Source organism: Panthera uncia, chromosome D1 (genome assembly GCF_023721935.1).
Source record: "Panthera uncia isolate 11264 chromosome D1, Puncia_PCG_1.0, whole genome shotgun sequence".
Taxonomy (NCBI): Eukaryota; Metazoa; Chordata; class Mammalia; order Carnivora; family Felidae; genus Panthera; species Panthera uncia.
The window spans coordinates 26,894,455-26,916,542 of NC_064808.1; the positions used below are offsets into that span (position 1 = coordinate 26,894,455).

General features: G+C 39.6%; 1 long non-coding RNA gene across 5 annotated transcripts in view; it reads right to left on the reverse strand.

The window, feature by feature from the left end:
- Positions 1 to 569: 569 nt before the first annotated feature.
- The window catches only part of LOC125935010 (uncharacterized), an 89,918-nt gene continuing 68,399 nt past the window's right edge, over positions 570 to 22,088 (reverse strand). For 2 of the 5 annotated variants that reach the window (XR_007461596.1, XR_007461599.1), the window contains exons 4-5: positions 3,321 to 3,505; positions 578 to 2,020 (exon numbers count right to left, since the gene is read on the reverse strand). This is a non-coding gene — a long non-coding RNA (uncharacterized LOC125935010). Of the gene's footprint in view, positions 3,247 to 3,320; positions 3,506 to 21,885; positions 21,943 to 22,088 lie in introns of all 5 variants that reach the window. The other 3 variants (XR_007461602.1, XR_007461597.1, XR_007461601.1) reach the window with 3 other exon arrangements.

A 22,088-nucleotide genomic window follows, 5' to 3' on the forward strand; every position in this document is an offset into this window, starting at 1 on the left:
CATATGCTGGCATGATTAAATTATATTGGTTATATGACAGGCAGCCTCAAAAAATCAGAATAGTTACAATGACCAGGTGCCAAACAAATGCTTTGCTGAATAAATGAATAATGAATGGGAAAATCCTAAACAGATGTCTCAAAAGTTGCTTGAAAATTTTTCAGTAGACTGTCTACTTCTGAAATTTTTCCTGTTTCTAATTCTCCCCCAAAGAAAATTAATACCAGCATCTTACATTTATTGTCTCTACCAGGTGTCAGGCACTGTTCTAAATGTTTTGCATGTATTAATTAATTTAATTACCACAATGTCATGGGGTTGCTATAAAGATTTAAAGTGTATAAAGTTCTTACACAAGTATAGAAATCTGTATCTGATATTAAGTTAAAAGATTTAGTTGACATCTTTCTAAATTAAACTTAACTGGAAAATGACTCTACACTCCAATCTTTCAAGAGTAGAAGTTAGATATTTCTACAGTTACTACAGAGGCCTCTACTTTTAAATAACCAATTCGAAGCCTAGTGGAGAGGCCCAGAACCTGTGTTGATAAAGCAAACTCTGCTTGATTTTTTTGGCCCTTTGAAATATTTCCTTTTTTCCTAATCCAAATAGAATTCAACTAGGCACACTTAACTGTTCAATGAAATCTACCTTGTCTAAAATGGCTGTTTTACATCTCTAACCCTCTGATTCTGCCCACATTAGCCATGGATGCCATCACCCTCAACCTGCACTGGAAGAAATTTTCACATGTACAAATTGTGGAAACTCTGGAAATTGGCTGTTGAGTCTTGGAAGTTTGCATTTGTTGATATTCGTCATTAAGCCTTTGGTTATCTTACATCCTGTATCGATAGAAATCTCTACCCACAAAATATTTATCAAGACCATGCTAATGGGTTATCACTAACTTCTGTGACATCTCCCAAGGGTATATTACAGAGTAAAGAATTTTAGTTTTCTTCTGAGCTTTTTTGGTTCTATTGGTATTGCCAGAGGACAGTCCTGCATCCATTCAAGGTTATAGGGTGTGAAATAATATTCTTGAGCACACAGATTCAGCAGCATTCTGTTACCTATGAATTAGGTAACATACGTATAAATTAAGATGAGCACGTAGGTTGGTTTACCCCAGACACTCTGAGTTTATGCCTGTTTTCCTAACTCCCATCCAGCATTTGCACCAGGTGTTTCATTTTTTGATGCGATAGTTTTATTAATGGTGGAATGAAAAGATGGGATGGTTTTGACAGACCTCCACTCTGGACATCCAGATTCTGTCATGATCTCCACTGTATGTGAAATGGATGTGTAATGGATGGGATTCCCACTTTAACACGTGGTTTCATCTGGAGACTAATCCTCCTCTCTTTATTGGACCCTTTCAAGGTGCAAAGCAATTGCCACCTTCCTTCCTTTCTTTTTTTTCCCCCCACCTTCCTTTCAAGGAAAGTGTGCAGAGTGCTTGTCGATAAAAACCAAAGTGGTCCTCAGATAGGATCAGTAATGACAGCTAGTTCCTTCTATCTCCAGTGACTGTGGGAGAGACAGTCAATGATACTGCTCCTACTGGCCTCTTGGTACACCTGCCAGACCATCAGTGGGCTGAGTCAGAGAGAAATGGGGAGATTATGGGTTAGGCATACATGAAACATGTGCAGGAAATACAGGCTGAGCAGTCATACCAAAAAGTGAATACAGAATAGACTGAACACTCTCAGTACAGAGGTTTTATTATTTATTGCATGATGAAAATAGCATGTATTTCATTGTTTGGTAATGCTTTTTTAAAATGTTGCAAAAAAAAAAAAAAACCTTTTGGCAGCTTAGGCTGGATTTTTGAAGAATAGACTCTGAAATGTAGGTTTGCCTCCAGGGGGTTATTGGGAACAGCACCTGTGAGGGAGCAAGGGAAGCAGGATTGGGCAGTAGGAAAATTGAATTGTGATGCAGGTGCAGCAGAAGCCTCAACTGATCCCATGGGAGTTCTGGAACTGGGTGATCTCTTGAGGGTGTCCTGAAATGAGGCAAGTGGGCCAAGTATTTATACTTCACCACCACCTCCCACCCCCCTGCCATTTACCAATTTTATGGGGTGGGAACTTCCCCTGCCCACCCCCAGGGAGATAACACAACATTGAATAAAGCAGCATATTTCAGCAAGAGCAATTCTTGGATATGGAATTAACTGTGAGCTGTCAACAGCCAGCATTCCCAGCAGCTGGGGGAACCTTGTCACAGTCTTGCAGGGGGAATCTGGGCAGCACACCACAGTATTCACTACAGCAGCAATGAAGAGGGGTTGAGAAGAGGAAGGAAGGAAGGAAGGAAGGAAGAAAGGAAGGAAGGAAGGAAACAAGGCAGGGAGTTAGGTAGTAGGTTTGTTTTATAAAAATTAAATACTGAATTTCTATGTTCCAAGAAAGTTGATGAACTTGCACATAATATTTGCACACATCTGTCATCTATTACAGGATCCATAGTGATATCATTGACTGATGAAAATCAGAAGACATAAATATTCTGAAGAAGTATTAGATTAGCAGTTTTTTTTTTAAGAAGATAACACATGCAAAAAAAAATAACACATGCAGCTTCTGAAGTTATATTTAGGTGTCACTCATTCAAGTGTGATTTCTCCTTTTTACAAATTAATTTGGCTATTTAAAAAAATTTTTTTCACGGTTATTCATTTTTGAGAGAGAGACAGAATGCAAGTGGGGGAAGGACAGAGAGAGAGGGAGACACAGAATCCGAAGCAGGCTCCAGGCTCTGACCTGTCAGCACAGAGCCCAATGTGGGTCTTGAACCCGTGAACCGCAAGATCATTCGACCTGAGCTGACGTCTGGAAGACCAACCGCCTGAGCCACCCAGGCGCCCCTAATTTGGCTATTTTAATTTGAGATATCTTTTCCTGGGTTCCCCAGAAAGTAGCACCTAAGATAAATCTTTATATTCAAGTATTTTATTGGTGAATGAGATTTGGGTAGCAGGAATGAGGGTCAGGAAGAGCAAAGCAGGGAAGGAGGAGCAGTCAACATAAAGAAGTGCTATCAAGGGGTGCCTGGGTGGCTCAGTCGGTTGGGCGTCCGACTTCAGCTCAGGTCAGGATCTCGCGGTCCATGAGTTCGAGCCCCGCATCGGGCTCTGGGCTGATGGCTCGGAGCCTGGAGCCTGCTTCTGATTCTGTGTTTCCCTCTCTCTCTCTGCCCCTCCCCCGTTCATGCTGTGTCTCTCTCTGTCTGAAAAATAAATAAACGTTAAAAAAAAAAAAAAGAAGTGCTATCAAAATTGGCCATTACTCCATGTGACTTACTGTTCGATCCATCCAGCTGCCTGAAGAGCCATATTAAACACATTCCAAGACAGTCCTTCAGATGAAGAAAGGCGTAGCATTCAACAGCTGACCCATTGGTTACAAGTTCCTTCCAGGAGCCATTACCTTACTTCTAGGTTGTATATGTATGTGAAATATTCTGCAAGGTGTCTTGCAATGAAGCTCTGGAACACAAAGAAATCCAAACTGAAGATACAGAGCTGAGGTGAAAGACTTTTAGGATGCACCAGTGGGAAAACCAAGTGGAACTAGGGAGGCTGAGATAATCTGAAGTGGTACACAACAGATACCCAATATATATTTTTTTCTTGTGCATTTACAAGAAATAAAGCCAAAGCTGTTAACGTATTGTCTCCATTAGCAGCAGCAGAAGTTTGCAAATAGTTAAATGATGCCTGATTTATATGCATTATATCAGATATTTCAAATAGAAACTCAATTCAATTAATTTCAATAGTGGTTCCACTTTTACATTCAATTCGTAAAATAAAAGAGCAAACTATTTGAAAGTTCATTTGGTCAAAGGTGAAACATCTGCCATTTCTTCCATTATTGTGAATGTTATCATAGATTTAGTTAAAAAGTTGATCACTATAGGTAAAATAATTCATGTTTCTGGTGATAATACAAATATAAATTTTGGCAGAGCACCGTACTGAAGTAGAAGTAATGCTTACATTGAATGAAGAAACTTAATTTGGAGTAGAAAAGTATTTGAAATTGGTGGTAGTGTGCGTATCATTCAGAATTGTATCTATCTGTGAGGTTGTTGTTGGCCAACAGGTTGTTCTGAAATCAAATCAAATTGGCTTTCTTCATTTGTAAAAGATGAAAAAGTTGGAGAAATTACTTTATCTGATTTAAAGACTTGCCATGAAGCTACATAAATTGGACAGTGTAGATTTGGTATAAGAATGGATACATAGATGAATGGAATAGAATATGTGACCCAGAAACAGACCAACATATATGATGTCAGGAGATTTTGACAAAGGCGTCACAGTAATCCAATAGTGAAAAAGTTTTCTTTCCCCCAGTAAGTGGAAGTGTTCCAACTGGATATTCATACAGGAAAAAAAACAAAAAACAAAAAAAAACAATAAACCTTGTCCCTTACCTCAAACTTTGTATAAAAATTAATCATAATCACAATGAAAACAAATCATATGCTGAAATGTCAAAGCTAAACAATTAATATTCTAGAAGAAAACATAACAAGAAACTCTTTATGACTTTGGGAAAGCAAAGATTTCTTAGGACACAAAATACAAACCATAAATGAAAAAACTGATAAATTGAATTTCATCAAAATTTAAAACTTCTGCTCTTCTAAAGTACCACTACAGTAAGGAAAAGTAAACCACTGACTAGGAGGCAATATTTACAATACATAAACCTGATAAGGGACTTGTACCTAAAATATATGATGAGCACTTACAACTCAATAATAAGACAAAAACCCAATTAAAAATAGGCAGGAGATTAAACAGACACTTCACTAAAGCAAATATAAAAGCTAACAAGCATATGAAAAAATGCTTAACACCTTTAGTCATTAGGGAAAAGCAAATTAAAACCACAGTGAGATTGCACTACACACCTATTAAAATGGCTAAAATTAGAAAGAATCACAGCACCAAGTATGAGTGAATGTGGAGTAGTTGGAACTCTCATACACTGCCGGTGGGAGTGTAAAATGGTACAGGTACTTTGGAAGCCAGTCTGGCAGTTGCTTATATACAGTTAAGCATTCACTGTTTACATAATCCAGAAATTCTGCTCCTATGTATTATCCACGAGAAATGAAAGCATATGTCCACACAGACTTGTACATGAATGTTCATAGCAGCTTTATGCATAATCTTTTAAAAATATTTATTTATTTATTTATTTATTTATTTATTTATTTTTATTTTGAGAGAGAGAGAGAGAGAGAGAGAGAGGAAGGGAGGGGCAGAGAGAGAGGGAGAGAGAGAGAGAGAGAGAGAATCCCAAGCAGGCTCCGTGCTGTCAGTACAGAGCTTGACACGGGGCTCCATGCCACACACTGTAGGATCATAACCTGAGCCAAAATCAAGAGTTGGACCCTTAACAAATGAGCCACCCAGGTGCTCCCATAATCTTATTTTCATTTATTTGTTTATTTATTTATTTACTAAGTTTATTTTGATAGAGTGTGAGCACAAGTGAGCTGGGGAGGGGCAGAGAGAGGGAGAGAGGGAGAAAATCCCAAGCATGCTCCACACTGTCAGTGCAAAGCCTGACCCACAATACTCACCAAGGGGCTCAAACCCACAAATCATGAGATGATGACCTGAGCCTAAGTCAGGAGTTGGATAACTAACCAACTGAGCCAGCCAGGTGCCCCCAATAGTCTTTTAAAACTGGAAAACAGGTGAATAGATAAAGAAATTGTGGCATATCCATACAGTAGAATACAACTCCGCAATTAGAACAAACTACTGTAATGAACACCTTCATGAAAGCATCTCAAAACGTTATGGTGGGTGAAAAAAGCCAGATCCATAAGACTGCATACTGTATGATTCCACCTGGTAAAACTCTAGGACAGGCAAAAGTTACTTACACGAAGAGAAAGAAAATCACTGGCTCTGTGGGACGAAGGTGCATGGGGCAGTGGCACTTACTACAGGAGGTGCGAAGGAACTTCGTGATGTGATAGAAATATTCTATAGCTTAATTGTGTTGGTGGCGATAATTCCCCATCCTCAACCTCATTCCCATTTCTACATACTTGTCTCCTACCTTTCTCCTAGGCCCCAGCTACTTCCTCTATGAAGCCCTTTTCCCAAGCCGGATCTCTGTTCCCCTAGTACTTTAATTTTCTTGGGTGATTTATCACATTTTTTATCCATAGTTTAAGTGTATGTTTTATCTCCTCCTTTTTCCTCTGAGTGCTTTAAGGCCAAAAGGTAGTATCTTATTCATCTTTATATCACTTGTAGATCCTAGCACAGTGCCTGGCACACAGTATGCACTGAGTAAACATTTGTTAAATAAATGAATGTGTAAAGGAAAGAACAAACAACCCAGTGAATGAATGAATTAATGAATTAATGAAACCTCTGTTTAGCACAGATACTAAGCATAACAGCATCAGTAGGCATGGCGTAGTGAAAGAGATTTTTAAGTCCTTTTTTTCCCATTACATTTGTGGTCATTGATAAAATTTACAAGTCCATTTTAGTATAAGGTCTGTGCACAGGAAGCAGTTAAAATCTTTCTTTTTTGCTCACATCAGAATATCTTGCGGTGAATGCATCTGACATCCTGCTACAAAAAGAAGAGGGAAGTTCTGAAGTGTGGAGGTCCGGATTCAAAAGGTCTTGATCCATGGTTTTGCTTTCCACCCGGACAGCACGTTCCAGCAGAGACAGGAGTCCAGCCAGCAGCCCAGATACTGACGTGTGATACCCATTGTTTGCAGATTTCTGCCCCCAATGTTCCTCTGTGAGGAAGAGCCAAGATTTTATCTGATTGTAATTCAGGCTGAGCTAGGGCACCTCAGACATCATGGTTCAGAATTTTTTTTATGTGTCCTCCATGATTGTACTGCATATTGTACATAGCATAACCCACACATAGTACATGAGCATAACTCTAAGAATAATAATATTCACTGAATTAACAAATGCGTGAACAATCTAATTATCACATGAAGCAGGAAGGGCTGCCCTTTTGTCCTGATTTGTGACACTGTGGACCTTCCGGGGATGTGGGAGTGTCGTATTGCGCAGCCTCGCAGGCTCTAACTTTAGCCAGCATTTACAGGTAGCATTTAGCTCCAATAACACAGATCTACCAGGAGGGACTACACTTTCCATCACCTCTGTTCCAGTGCCCAAAACTCCTAGCTGAATTAAGACAATGAAGTATCAATCAGCCAGTATTTACTAGGCACTCACTATATGGATGAACAACACTACTAAGGCATACAAAATTTACAGATGAAATACAGGGCATGGTTCTTGCTTTTCAAGAACTGCATAGTTTGTTGGGATTCAATATTCAAATATTCACAAAACAAAAAATAACACAGAACTATCACAAAATATCAAGTTGTATGGCTTGGAAAATGAGGAGGTATTGAGTTCAGAGAAGAAAGTTACAGAAACTTTTGCCATTGAGGTGGTAAGTGTTTGCCAGCAAATTCTGTGTAGGTTGTTTCTGAGATGTTGCAGCCCAAACTCCTTATGTGATGCCAGCAGTGTTTATAAGCCAACATTGGTTCTTTAATTTTTTTTAATGTTTATTCATTTTGCGAGAGGGAGAGAGAGAGAGAGAAAGAGAGAGAGAGAGACCAAGTTGGGGAGGGGCAGAGGGAGAGGAAGACACAGAATCCGAAGCAGGCTCCAGGCTCTGAGCTGTCAGCACAGAGCACAATGCAGGGCTCGAACTCATGAGCCCTGACATCATGACCGGAGCCAAAGTCAGATGCTCAACCAACTGAGCCACCCAGGTGCCCCCAACACTGGTTCTTTAAATGTTGCCATCTGACTGGGGAAGTGAGCTACTGGCACAAAGCCTCCATCAAAGTGTAGAGTAGCAAGAAGCAGTCTGGACCTGACAGAGTATTGATGTCGGGCTGCCAGAGGTGTGAACCAGACACAGAGAAGGCAGAAGTGGAAGCTAGACAAAGGGTGAAAACTAGCAGATATCAGGGAAGGGAGAGGCAACAATCAGGAAGCTGACTTGCTAGGTGACAAGTCGAGAAGCTCTGACAGGTCAGGAAGAGAGGTGTGAATGGGCCCAGGTGATCCTGGACTATGGACATTATGTAGCTGTGTTGGAAGTCAAGGTGGTCAAGGGTGGAAACAGAAGAGGGGGGGGGGTTAGAATTAAAGTAGTTAGATCAGAGGTAGAGAAACTTTATGTAAACAACCACCAGTTAAAGATTAGTCAGTCTAAGAAGTCCAGAAGTAGGATTTTGATCCAATCTCTGTCTTGGGGAGCCCCAACCTGAGTGCAAAATTTCAGTCCTATCAGCTTTTCCAGGGCTGCCATTTAGACCAAACTTTGAAGGAGAAACTTGGGAATTAAGAATAAAACTTACTTAGATTGGTTTGTTCCATGTGACTGCTCAGTGACCCTATATCAGTCTCACCAGTATTTTCTTATTTTTTTGTACATGCGAAGCATATTTGTACCTCAAGAACTTTGCACATGTTATTCCCTCTCCAGAGAATTCCTTTGCCTTGAGTCTTCAAATGTCATCTCCTCAACCATCCAACATTGGTTCCTATCAATTTCCAGCAAGGCTGAGTCTCTACTGAAGACCTCACTGGGGTGGATTCAATTTATGATGGGTCACCCTGTGTGAGGGAACTTGCCCATATCCTGAGGGAGCTGCTATATTTGGTGGCATTTCATGGGACAGACTTGATGATTTGGAGGAGCCAGGGTACGCTGGTCACTATTAAGCAAGGACCATTCACACCTAGCCTTTTCTGTATTAGAATGAATTTAAACATAGAAAACAAAATGCAGTCAGTTTCAGAATATTTTAATGCTGCTTTATCTATTGAGAACATAGGATCAATAAAAGCATGGGTATTCCTAGCCCACAAAAAAAACTGGTAGGTTTGGGAGTACAGAATAATCAAAGACAAATGTTTGTAATGAGTTTTTAAAGCAGTGAGAACATTACAATACAGACTAAGGATAGAAATATATGAAGGCATCTTGTTACATGCTGTATTAATTATGCCATTTCTTACAGCTGCCATGAAAACTTATAATAGTTTAGTTCATGATTTCAAGAGGTATTGGTAGATCACATGGACTTTACCAGTATCAAGAGATGAGTCAGTTTCTTCTATCCCATTTACATGTCTCAACCCCCTAAGACTGTCTAAAATGTCTATTGGGAACACTATCACAGCAAACAATTTTCAAGAGCACACATCTTAGTAACCATACTTGATTGGACTTTTAAAAGTGAATAAAAAGAAATGGGTGAAGTGGTGTGAGAGATACAGGCCTCCAGTTATGGAGTAAGTCATGGAATGAAAGACACAGCATAAGGAATGTAGTCAATGATGTTGTAAAAGCGTGGTAGCTATACTTGTGGTGAGGATAGCATTATGTATAAACTTGTCAAATCATTAAGTTGGACCCCTGAAACTAATGTAACATTGTGTGTCAACTATACTCAAATAAAAAATAAATAAACTGGATAAGAAGAGAGGAATGAGGGCATAGGTCCAATGGACTCCAAAGACTAGACAGGACCTTACTGTTGCTCTGGCCCAATCCCATCATTGTTTATATGGAGAAGCCGAGGCCAGCAAGTCAAAAAATTTTCCCAAAGTTACTGAGAATCTGTGGCTCTTTGTTCCCATTTCAGTATCCTCAGAAAGATGATCAGAATGGTTTAATTCTTTCATTCAGTAAGTGATTGTTGATGGCCTATTTGTGTACCTAGGATTATGCCAGGTGTTGGGAGTATTTACTGGGTGAAATAAATACCATTTCTGCTTGCACGGAGCTTTAAATCCATGAAGGAAAATGTAATTACATAAACAATTGCAGTGAAGAAGTTTAGGGTCATGATAAAGCACGTGCAGGATAATTCATTCATTTATTCACCCAAAAACTATTAAAAACCTACTGTGCACCGGGCACTGTTCCTATATTAGTGATAGCACAGCAGAAAACACAAAAGCCTACTCTCAGGGAGTTTATGTTGTATCAGGGGAGTCATATAGTAAACACAATAAATAAGTTAATTGTGTACTAAGTTAGAAGACAATAACCATGGCTAAGAGGAAACATGGAGATGGGCAGGGAAGTTGGGGGAAGTGGAGGCCTGAGGGAAGGCCTCATTGAGCAGGACAGGGAGGAATCCATGCAGATAGCTGAAGGAAGACTGTTCCTAAGGCAGGGCGTGCCTACCAGGTTTGCAGACTTCCCCCAAGGCCAGTGTGGTTAGGGGATGCGAGTGAATGGAAAGGAGGCTCCTTGGGGCTGCATGTCAGGGCCCCAAGCCAGGGTGGAGGGGGTGTGCGCTGTTGTGCGCAGCGCCCGTGAAGTTCAAGGGCAGGCCTGGCTCTCTTTTCTAAACTTGCTCAGATCTCCAGCCAGCTTACACACTTAGGAAGTCACCCTGCCCTTGTGAAGAACAAACATTTACAAAAGATGGCTCAGAATTTTGGTCCAGTTTCATTTGGAGAAGCCAACTATTCCAAAGACAAACCCCACAACTCGAGAGAGAACTAGACACTGCATTCCCTCAGCAAGAAGCAACGTGCTGCTGGACCCTCCACGTAGGCTCATAATTACATAGTTAAGAGTATAAATGAGGTTGATCTTTTTTCTCCCTCTCTCTTCTTTCCTTCCATTGAAAACAAGATTCACAGTGTTTTCCTTAATTTTACCTTCATTAATCTTATTAGAGTTTTGCAAAGCACGTTCCGTGAGAGCCCCGATGGGGAATGTTTTCTTTACCAAAGTTCACGATTCTCCTATTCAAATCACTAATTTCCATGGTTTCACTTCAGTGCTTTTGTGCTCTTCAGGCCCTTCAGGAATGAGCTCAATTATCAACCCTGAGTGAATCTGAAACCTGATTCAGTCTTCTTATGATCTGATTAAAGCAATGGGGTTTTATAAATGTCACTAAAGAAATAGTCAGACCTAGACTGCTAGAGGCTGGCCAGGCAATAATTTCCTCCTGTGAACTTGTGGCTTATTATCTTTCGAATATTTGAAGCAGATCAGTGGTCTGATGGTCATTGTGTGTCTTAGGGGGTTAAGATTTTACCGTGAAAAACATTCTTTATAATACTTGGCATGCACATTCCAAAAAAAAAATCCTATCAAGAGACTGGCAGTTTTTAAATTAATTATTTGAGCTTGAACAATTCAAAAGCATCATCAAATTAAAACAAGGTAATTTGGCACAGAGGTTATTGCCCATCATGTCTTCTAATTACTTTTCTGTATTTTGAAAAAACAAAAACAAAACATTAAATGCTGAGATAATGAACTTTGGGGGCGGCGTTCCGCAGCAATCCCCTTGGTGATGGAAAAAACAGCCCTGACTTCTAAACAGACCCATCTGATCTTTCCCAGAAAGATCTTTTTGTAGAAAGTGGCAAGAGTAAGACTCAGTCTCCTTAGAATGTCTTTAGAGCACACTAGCCATAAACTGCACACATGGTTAGGGAGCAAGGAAAATGAAAAGTAAAATAGAAGGGCACTCTCATAGAGTAAGATTGCTGGGTCAAAGGGTAAATGCACGTGTAATTTTGATAGCTATGGCCAAATTCTCCTCCATAAGAATGTACCCTTATATTCTACCTGTAATGTCTGAGAGGTCTGTTCCCCCACAGCCTCAGTGTTATCAAGCTTGTGGGTTTCTGCCAGCTAATAGGTAAGAAATGGTATCTCCGTGTGGTTTTAATTTGCAGTCCTCTTATTATGAAACAAGTTGAGCATCAACTTATGTTGAGCATCAACACAGTCATTTGTGTCTTTTTTTCTGTAAACTGCATGGTCACGTTTTATGCCCATTTTTCTATCAGGTTTTGCTGTTTTTCTTCTCAATTTTAAGATTCCTTTATACAATAGGGAAATTAGCCCTTTATATTAAGAATTGCAAATACCCCCACCATTTGTCTTTTGTTGTTATTGTTTGCTTGTTTTTTTTTTTTTTTGTTGTTTCTCCTTAAAAAGTTTTCATGCATTCAAATTTATGGGTTTTTTTTTTCTTTTTATTGCTTCTAGGATTTGGGACATAGTTAGAAAAGCTTTTCTCACTGCAGATTATAAAGAAATTTGTCCACATTTCCTTTTAGATCAGATGAGATCGGGAGCATTCAGGGTGGTATTAGGTTTCCTTTTAGTAATTCTCTGGCTTTATTTTTTACATTTAGATCTTGGGTCCATTCAGCAATTATTCTGGTAATACTGTAAGGTTTTAAATAAATTTTATTTTGCCATTTGACTTTTTCCTTATTTCACAGTACTTTTGAGATCAATCAAATATTTTAAAATTTTATCATTAACATCTCTGATTTTAAAAGTAGTACATGTTAATGAAAAGTAATGTACAGAGAAGCAGAGGGGGGAGGTAGAAATTCCAAAGTGTTTACACATGTGTGTATTTCCACTTTTTAAAATTATATTGTATATTATTGTGATAATACTGTCTGTACAATTTTGTATACTCTTCTTTTTCAGTTAACATTCTAGGACAAACACTTTTCCATGGTACTAAAAGCAATTCATAAACATGCATTTTAATGCCTGCAAAGTAATCCATAATTTGAATATATTGTTATGTACTTACTCATTTTTGCATTATTGATATGCTTTTTTGGTCAGCTTTTCATTTCTTAACTATCTCTTAATTCATAACTAACTCTGTGATGACTATATCTATACAGTTCAATCTGCAAGATAGATTCCAGAAAAGGAATTGCTTTGTGAAAACCTAAGCACATTTATTTTTTTAGAATCTTGATACATAATGCCTAATTTCTTTCTAGAAATCTAGAAATTAGGCAGCAACTAATATTGCACCCAGCAATATGTAACACCATCACTCTTACTACAGCATTTTTAAGAAATACCTTTTCTCTCTAACAAATTTAGGTTTTGAATCAAAAAGAAAGTAAAATGTTTAGTATGGAGCAGATAAAAGTATTATCCAGAATATCTTTGACCAGTAAATTTAGTTTATTCCTTCTTTTGTGTTGTGTAAGTCAAGATAGTCATAGTTATTATACAATCAAAACACTACTAAAATTCCAGATGAATAATTTGCGCCCAATTTAAAAATCTTATATTAATTTTTCTAGAAAACGTTGATTAAGTGTACCAGGCCCCATTTGTGTCACACAACATTATACATTAGTGAACAAAACAGACACCCCTTCATATATTTAAGTTACCTGGCCAACCCTTGTAGGCATCTGAGCTTGTAGCATGTACTTAATATATGCTGTCTTGCATTTATTCTTTTGCAAATTTTTGCCCATAACAAAGACCCTCCCTCCCATCTTCTGCAGGGGAAGATGCTATACACACTAACTATAATAAGTAAGTAAATTAAATACGATGTTAGAAGGTGGTAAGTGCTACAGGAAAGCAGAGTAGGGAGAAGTCAGAAATGGTAATGCACTACTATGTAGGTGGGGCATCCTAGTCTTCAATTTCCTCTACTAGTTTTTCCTATTAAATTCTCTTTGAGGACTAAAATATTTTTAAATCTTTTTTTAACTGTTATTTTGAGCTAATTTTAAACTTATAAAAACAAGCGGCAAAAATAGTGCAGAGGGTTCCTGGATACCCGTCACCCCGCTTCCCTGAGTGTTAACATCTTACATAACCCTAGCATAATTATCAAACCCAGGAAATTAACATTGATACAGTTTGAATTTCAACACTTTCTCCACTAATGTTCTTTGTCTGTCCCGGGATCCTATGCAGCTTCCCCATTACATCTACTTGTTAATTCTGTCTCCTTTCATCTGTAACAGTTTCCTAGGCTTTTCATGTCTCTTGACAGTTTTGAAGCTTACTTCTCACTTTGTAGATTTTCCCTCAATTTGGATTTTTGATGTTTTCTCACAATTGAAGTAAGGTTATAAACTTTTGGCAGGAACACAACAGAAATGATGTTGTGTCCTTCTCAAATCAAGTTTTATGATGTCAAGATGTTTTATTATTGGTGGTTTTAACTTTGGTCCCTTGGTGAAGGTGGCGTCTGCAACTTTATCCATTATAAAGTTACTGTTGTTCCCTTTGTAGTTAACAAATATCTTGAAGGAGATACTTTGAGACTTTGCAAGTCTTCAATATTTTTCCCACGGATTTTTTTTTAACATCCATCTGTAGATCTTGTCTACAACAAGAATTACTGTAATATTTACCTAATGGTGATTTTCTACCTCCTTCTTTCCTTCTATACCTATTCATTGGAATTCTACTGTAGGAAAAAGCTGTCTCTTTTTAGCTATTTATTTATCTACTCAATTATATACTTTTTTCAATCTGGACTCATGAATATTCATTTTGTTCTATGGGCAAAATCCAATGGTTTCATTACTTATTGTGTTGCTCCAAATGTCCCAACTTGTTCACTAGGAACATCCGTAGGTAGACTTTTGTTTTCTTTTGGCATGCCCTCATCTTATTTACAGCACTTCCCTCCTTTCTGGCTCCACAACACTCTCCAGATTCATCCTAACATTTTCCCTGCCCTTGCCCCTGCCCTGCCATTTCTCCAAGAAGCCCTGGTTCCTTTTATCAGAGAACAGTACTTAGAAACCAAGATCAGGGCACTGGTTGTACCCACTGCAACTGAGGACCATTGCTTCTAGGCTATTTTAGCAGAGCTAGAAAATTGCATATCTATAAACTATGCATATGTACCTATCAGTACCAACTATACCCATCTATACATCTGTATGTATCTTTCTATGCATATATATCTGTGTGCTTGCATGTATACATATATATGAACATACATATATTCATGTGTACATATATGTGTGTATGTATATAATAATGAGCTTATATTGATATCTTGAATTCTAATCCACAGTGTTCATTTTAACCTTTCCGCTTTCCTTATGTGGAACTTCTTTCTCTGACAGTGAGAAACCAGGCTGTGATTATCTACAACTTATTTACTTACTATTAAATGTTCTAGTAAACATTTAATGAGAAATGCATTTCTAAATAGAAGACAGCATTTATGGGTGGTTCTCTTTGTCTTTTGCCTGACAATATCTAGTCAAGATAACTGTTTCCCACAGTTACTTAAGTCAATTCTTTTCATACCCCCTTTTTAGTGTAGTTATGTTAGTCATTTGTTGGTGTTTGTTAATGTTAGTGTTTATAAGTTCCCTCTATATTCTGGTTGGTTTTGTTTGTTTAGTTTTTAGGGCATATGAAAGGTATATTGAAATATTACTATGTTTTTAATAAGAAGGGCTAATGAAAATATAGACTCAGAGATGTTATCAGTCTTTTTAAACTCAGTTCTTGGTACAATGTTGGCAATTCTTTTTTTTTAATTATTTTTTAACATTTATTTGTTTTTGAGAGACAGAGTGTGAGTGGGGGAGGGGCAGAAAGAGAGGGGGACACAGAGCCCGAAGCAGGCTCCAGGCTCTGAGCTGTCAGTACAGAGCCCTACGCAGGGCTGGAACTCACAAACCGTGAGATCATGACCCAGGATGAAGTCAGACGCTTAACCGACTGAGCTGCCCAGGCACCCCCAATGTTGGCAATTCAATCAGTATTTATTGATTAAAAGATTTTGCTTATATGTAAATACAAAATTATGATGAACTAGAAAATAGTATTTGAAGCTAAAATTATGGCATTAGAAAAACATAGCTGGGAAAGAAAAAAATTTAGAAAAGAAACTATCAAAATCAGAGAGAAAAATAGCCTCAGAGTCTCACTTTGACTTTTTTGACTGAATTCTATAACTTTTCAATCAGGACTTATAAGGAGTTTCACACAAATTTAAGAAATATGGAATTTTTCAAATTTTTCTCAAAAATTGGGTTATGCCCATATCAGAGTTTAAGTTAGCTAGAAAGCAGAGGTACCCATAATGTTATTTTCATATCTTCATATAAATATGTTTTTTCTATAGAACCTGGTGTCTTCTTTCCACCTCCTGTGTCTCACAAGGAATTTAAAGAACTTTCAAACAAAAGGACACAGTTAATCATTTTCATATTATAAACCTAAATGTTTCCTCTAAGTAAATGCCATAACAGGCCACAACAAATTTAAATTCCCAAATAATTTAAATTTCAGGGGGATGAGGTTAGAAGACTGGGGGAAGTTTTCACCTCCTTGTACACCTTTTCTCTCTCAGGATACATCACTACCTTCCACTGTCATTTTTGTTTTTCTGGGTCATGTTCAAAAGAAAGTAAACACAAGGTTCTTCATAAAGTATGTAAACATATTTTCTTTTTTCTTTTTTTTTTTTTTTTAAGGTTTTTGTACTTATTTTTTGAGAGACAGACAGAGCGTGAGCAGGGGAGGGGCAGAGAATAGGGAGATACAGAATCTGAAGCAGGCTCCAGGCTCTGAGCTGTCAGCACAGAGCCCAGCATGGGGCCCGAACCCACAAACCTTGAGATCATGACCTGAGCTGAAGTCGGACACTTAACCGACTGAGCCACCCAGGTGCCCCACATATTTTCTTTATTAAAGTGGAGAGATGAGGAACAAGATACATTATAGCAAGAACAGCCTAGAATATAGAACGTGTTTTCTGAGCAGGCTGAGTAAGATTCCTGCCAGCTGGGTTTCTCCCGCATGTGTTCAGCCTGGCTGTTAAGCATCCAGTGGCCTTGATGTCGCAGATAATCCCACACATACTTTTTTACTAGCAAACTGTAGTGTTCACCAAGACAGCACCTTTCCCTGAGTTCCTCACTGACACGTTTGCTTGGCCCTCGTCCTCCTTTTTCCTGCCAAATTGTGCTTTCAGGAAAGAATCTGCATCAGGTTACTCCAACTTCCGTGAATTAAAGCCCACAGGACAGGGAAGATGAGAAGGAAACCAGCATCTGGGGGAATATTCCAGGCACTGTGTGAGAGGATCTACATACACTTCTTTAAAAAAATATATTTTAAGCCTTATGTCTAACATGAGGAATGGTGGGGATTTGACTGCCATGTTCCAAAAATTTTAGCGAGAAACTTAAAAAAAATTATTTTCACAGGTGGAGTCACCCGTTTTGGGAAGGCTGATGTTGCTGTCCTCACCCCACTGGGAGGGGTGGGAGCAGCGTCTCTGCTGCTCCACTCTTCATTCTGCCCTGGCCAATCGAGTTCCTCGTATACTAGATTCTGAATAGTATTAGCTGAAGATTAAGTTGTTTTTACTGACAATCAGAACAGATTCTGTTCTCTGAGTTCATTTCACAAATATTTATTGAGCTCCTGCTTCATAAGTCTCATTTCCTGTAAAGGATGATTAGGAGAGGATGTACAGGGAATAAAGCATCACTCCTATCTTCAAGAAGCTCACAGTCCACGGATAAACACACACGGAGTGTGATTAGAGAATATGTGTGTGTGTCTAGGAGGGGTGATTCCGTGCTTTCTAATCTCCGTCAGGCTAAGGAGCCTCACGAATCCCGTGTGGAGTGTTCTGATATCCCTTTAACCCGCTGTAAACACAGCCACTTTCTCTGGCTCTCAAACAATAATAAACATGGTGGGCAAGCGATAAATAACTCTATGAGGGCTGTTCTGTTTCCAGCTGGAAGAAGCCTCCTTATCCTTGTTAGTGCCTGACCGGATTTAGGGGTTTAAGCTTGGTGTCACAGTACCTTTTCTCTCTCAGGATACATTACGTTTTCCTAGCTCTTATCTTGATTCACTTGGTGGTGTCTATTTATACTCTTGCCCCAACACAGGGTGAGAGTGAGGGAGTGTTGGCTCTTGTCTTCCCAGCAAAGTTGAGAGAGATACCTAAGTACATCATCCCAAGAACGTCCCCCTCTCTCTGGATGTGTTTTCCCTGCTGGTGATGAAGACAGAACAAGAGAAGAGGGCAATGGGGCTGACCACATCCACTGTGAACTTCCACTCTCTTCCCGCCTCTCTGGAGTCCTGGGTGTGGGACAGGATTTGGCTCTATTTTCTCAGGAATTGCACAGAACTTGATGAGAAAAGTGACTTTTTTTTTTATTTATTCTGAGAGAGAGAGAGAGAGTACACGTGTGCAAGCACACACACACAAGTGGGAGAGGGGCTGAGAGAAAGAGGGAAAGAGAGAATCCCAAGCAGGCTCCATGCTGTCAGTTCTGAGCCCAAGCGTGGGGCTCAATCCCACAAACTGTGAGATCATGACCTGAGCTGAAATCAAGAGTCTGACGATCAACCGACTGAGCCACCCATGCACCCCGAGAAAAGTGACTTCTACCTCTACTCTGAGGCTCACCCTGGGCAGTTTCAATTGAAATGCCAACTGTTCTAAGAGCTAAGAGACTTAAGTGTACCCTGTTTATTGGGATGTGTTTTCTGATGGGCTCTGCACGCCTGGCTGGTGTGGCTGAAAGTAACCCTGCACAGGGTAACCACAGAGTGGACAAAATTTGTCTGCCCAAGTACACACACCATTTCCCCACCCTCAGATAAGACCATGTGGTGTTGGTGGGTGGAGAGAGACCTCTGGCGAGGAAGACAGCATCTCTTGTTGCCAGCTTTCCTTTGACACGTCTCAAAATCTAGAAAGAGCTGAAGCCAAAGAGAATTTCCCAGGAAAAGGAAGCTAAACGACTCTGCTTTTATAGAGAAATAAAACAGTTAGGAATTCTCTGACATACTTCCTCATCCCAAACCTAACTCTTCAGAACTCCTTGGATGAAATCTAAAAGATAGTAACCAGGAAGACAACGCTAATATTTCTATTTACTTTGTTGAATGTCCTGCAGAACTTGGGTAAAGGCCTCACAGTTTTGTCTAAAGTTTCTAAATAATAACTGGGAAAGATGTCAGCAATCCTTTGGACTCTGGGAGAAAAGAAAGCAATTTGCAGAGTAATAGTTATCATATGTCTATAGGATGGCATGTGTATTTTAAAAATATTGGCCTTGTATTTTTTAAGTATTTACAGGTCATGGGAGGATATTTACAGAACAATTGCTGTTGGTTACCCTCAGTATGGGGGTAGTGGATTGGGGGGTAGAGAGGGTGGAGACAGCCAGACTATTAATTGTGTTCCTTTATACACTTCAAATCTGTTCCAACTGTTATGATAAGCATTTACTTTTATGTTTATAATTAGGAAATAAAGCATTTTGTTTTACTTTTGTTAAAGTTTATTTATTTTGAGAGACAGAGAGAGAACATTAGCAGGAGAAGGACAGAGATAGCGGGAGAGAGAATCCCAAGCAGGCTGCATGCCATCAGTGCAGAGCCCTACGCAGGGTTCGAACCCACGAACACTCAGAACCATGAGATCAAGACCTGAGCCGAAATCAAGAGTCAGACTAATGGACTGAGCCACCCAGGTGCCCTATAAAGCATTTTGTTGTAAAAGGTAGCTGGAAGGTTTGCTTGCGTGCCTGAAGCTGTCTGAGAGAAGGATCAAACCAGTCTTGCGAATCAAGAGGGAGCATGTTGGGCCACGTTGAGCCCCCCCCCCCGCCAGCCAGGCAGAGGCTGCCCAGTGGGCTGTTCTGCCACCAGGAGGAGGCTGAGGCTGTGGGCAACTCGCCTCCAGGAGCCTGTGCTTCCTCAGTCCCAACCTCAAGGACGTGTCGTTGCAGGTGATCAATCAAGAATCAGGCTAGACTTGCGCCTGGAGGGAGAATCTTGAAACCAGTGAGCTGATAACCGGGGAGCACTGTCATGGGGCTTAGAATCTCCCACTGTTTTGGCTCCAGCCAGCACGGAGCAGCCGCTCTGGGGGCCAGAGAGCAAGCCGACGCTTTGCCAACATAATGCTTAACCTACCACATTCCTATGAATTGGTTCTGTTACTATTACCCATCTTACAGATGAAACACAGAAGCTCAGAAAGCTGAGTCAATTTGTCCAAATTCACTCGGCTTTCAACACAGGCCTACAGTGAAAATATAATTACAGCTGTATAGTTGTAGTATATTAATATGTTTGTGTACACTTATAGAATGTACATGCTTTATAGCCTCCTAATTTTTCCAGCACTTTCTCACACCTGGATAATCTGTAGTCTATAGTCTCCTCAAAAGCAACAAACACAGAGGATTACTTCAAGCTTCCACAGGGCCTGATGTGTCACAGACACTCACTAAGTAATAGTTTCGTTGTATTTCTTTGGTGGCCGCCACACTGAAAGGAATCAGACCCCAAACAGGTTGGAATTGAAGCTCTCCAGGATGAGTCAGTTAGAAGCAGGTCTGGTGTTGGGAGAGCCTGGGTAATACTACTTTATGTGAAGAAAGTGTGCTCATTCTTCAGCCCACTCTTTCCTCATATCTTTCTCCTTTTCCTCTTCCTTTCCCTATAAAAACATCTGAGTTTGTGTTCTGGGATAAGAGAAAAATGCAGGTTCTACCCAATTTAGTTCTTCCTCTACTGATCTGATTAGAATAAACAAGAGCCTCCTAGGACTTGTAAAAAAAAAAAAATCCTTACTCAGATCTTGGATGAATTATTGCTGAGAGGTTTTAATTGGCTGTGGTTGGCTTCTGACCTCTTGTACAGATTGATTTATGAGGTGAATTTGCAATCCACTGTTGGAAAAATTGATAGCATGGTAACAGATAGAAGTTACTGTTTGAATAAGGCTTGGAAAATATTCATGCCACTCCAGCCCCCGCTGCAAACACCCAATTTCATGTCCACAGGCAACATTCCCTGGGAGCACTGATGGGCCCTAGGCTAGCCCTATGTGTTTGTTTTTAGAGTCTGATAAAGGTTGCTGTTTTCTAGTCTGCAGGGGGAAAAATAAAAAGTTAATGTGTAGAATAATCTGTTTTGTTTTTCCCTATAATTGTTCTTAAGCCTTCTGCAAGATTTTATGTGCAAAATTTTTAACACAAGAGTGATTTGTTCTTTTTTTTGCCACCATTTTAGTATTTTGTGTGGTTCTTCAGAAGACACGATAACTTCTGCTTCTGAACCACAGCCCTAGGGATTTGGGATAAGCTCTCTGATTATAGTGCAGTAGCTTCTCTCCCCTGTTTTAAAAATATTTTTATTTATTTATTTATTTTTTGTTTTTGATATATATAGAGAGACCAAGCAGGGGAGGGGCAGAGAGAGAGGGAGAGAAAGAGAATCCTAAGCAGGATCTGCACTGTCAGTGCACAGCCCCATGTGGGGCTCAAACTCACAAACTGGGAGATCATGACCTGAGCCGAAATCAAGAGTTGGAAGCTTAACTGAGCCACGCGGGTACCCCATTTCTCTTACCTTGTTTAAGGAAGGAGGTCAGATTTTGAGGGATTGTGTGGAACAAAATTGATCACATGCAAAGTGATACAGGTTCCACTTCAACGTATGTGTCTGGCACTAGATGCCTTTAGAAACATGAGAGACCTGTGCTCAGTGATATTTCTCTCTATTTCATATCACTTCTAGGATGTAGGACATTGTTCGTATCCAATGAGCCATTCTTAGAAAATGGCTTTAGAAAAAAGTGAAACATTTCCTTGCATGAATTCTTGTAGCCTGTGTGTTGCACTGATTTACATTGATTACCAGCCACCTACTCTCTAGTTCCTGCCTTCTTCTTCTGAACCATCCACGACACTTTGCTAGGTGCAGAGTCAGTGCCTAAGAGCTTTGTATTATCTTTGTTCACATATTCGTTCATTCAACAAATCTTTCTTGAGCGCCTATCCTGAATAGCCTCTAAGTAGGCATTTCATGCACAACAGTGAGTAAAACAGATGTGGGTCTTATCCTCATACGGCTTAGCTTCTATAAGAGGGCAGACAGTGAATAAGTAAAACACATAAATAGGTCATTACAAATTATCATGTGTGTGTGAAAAAAGAAAAAGAACAGGATGCTGTAGGGGGGGAGAATAAAATGGGATGCTTACATTATGTGAGGTAGTCGAGGAAGGACTCCGCGGAAGATATGACATTTAACCTGAGAGCTGAAGAAAGAAACCAGCCATTAGAATGGGAGAAAACATTCTTGGCAGAAGGGACAGCATGTGCAAAGTCCCTGCACAGCAGGAGGGTTGAGCAGGTGCAGTCTAGGAGCTAAAAAGGATCTGCATGGCTGAACCATAGTGAGCAA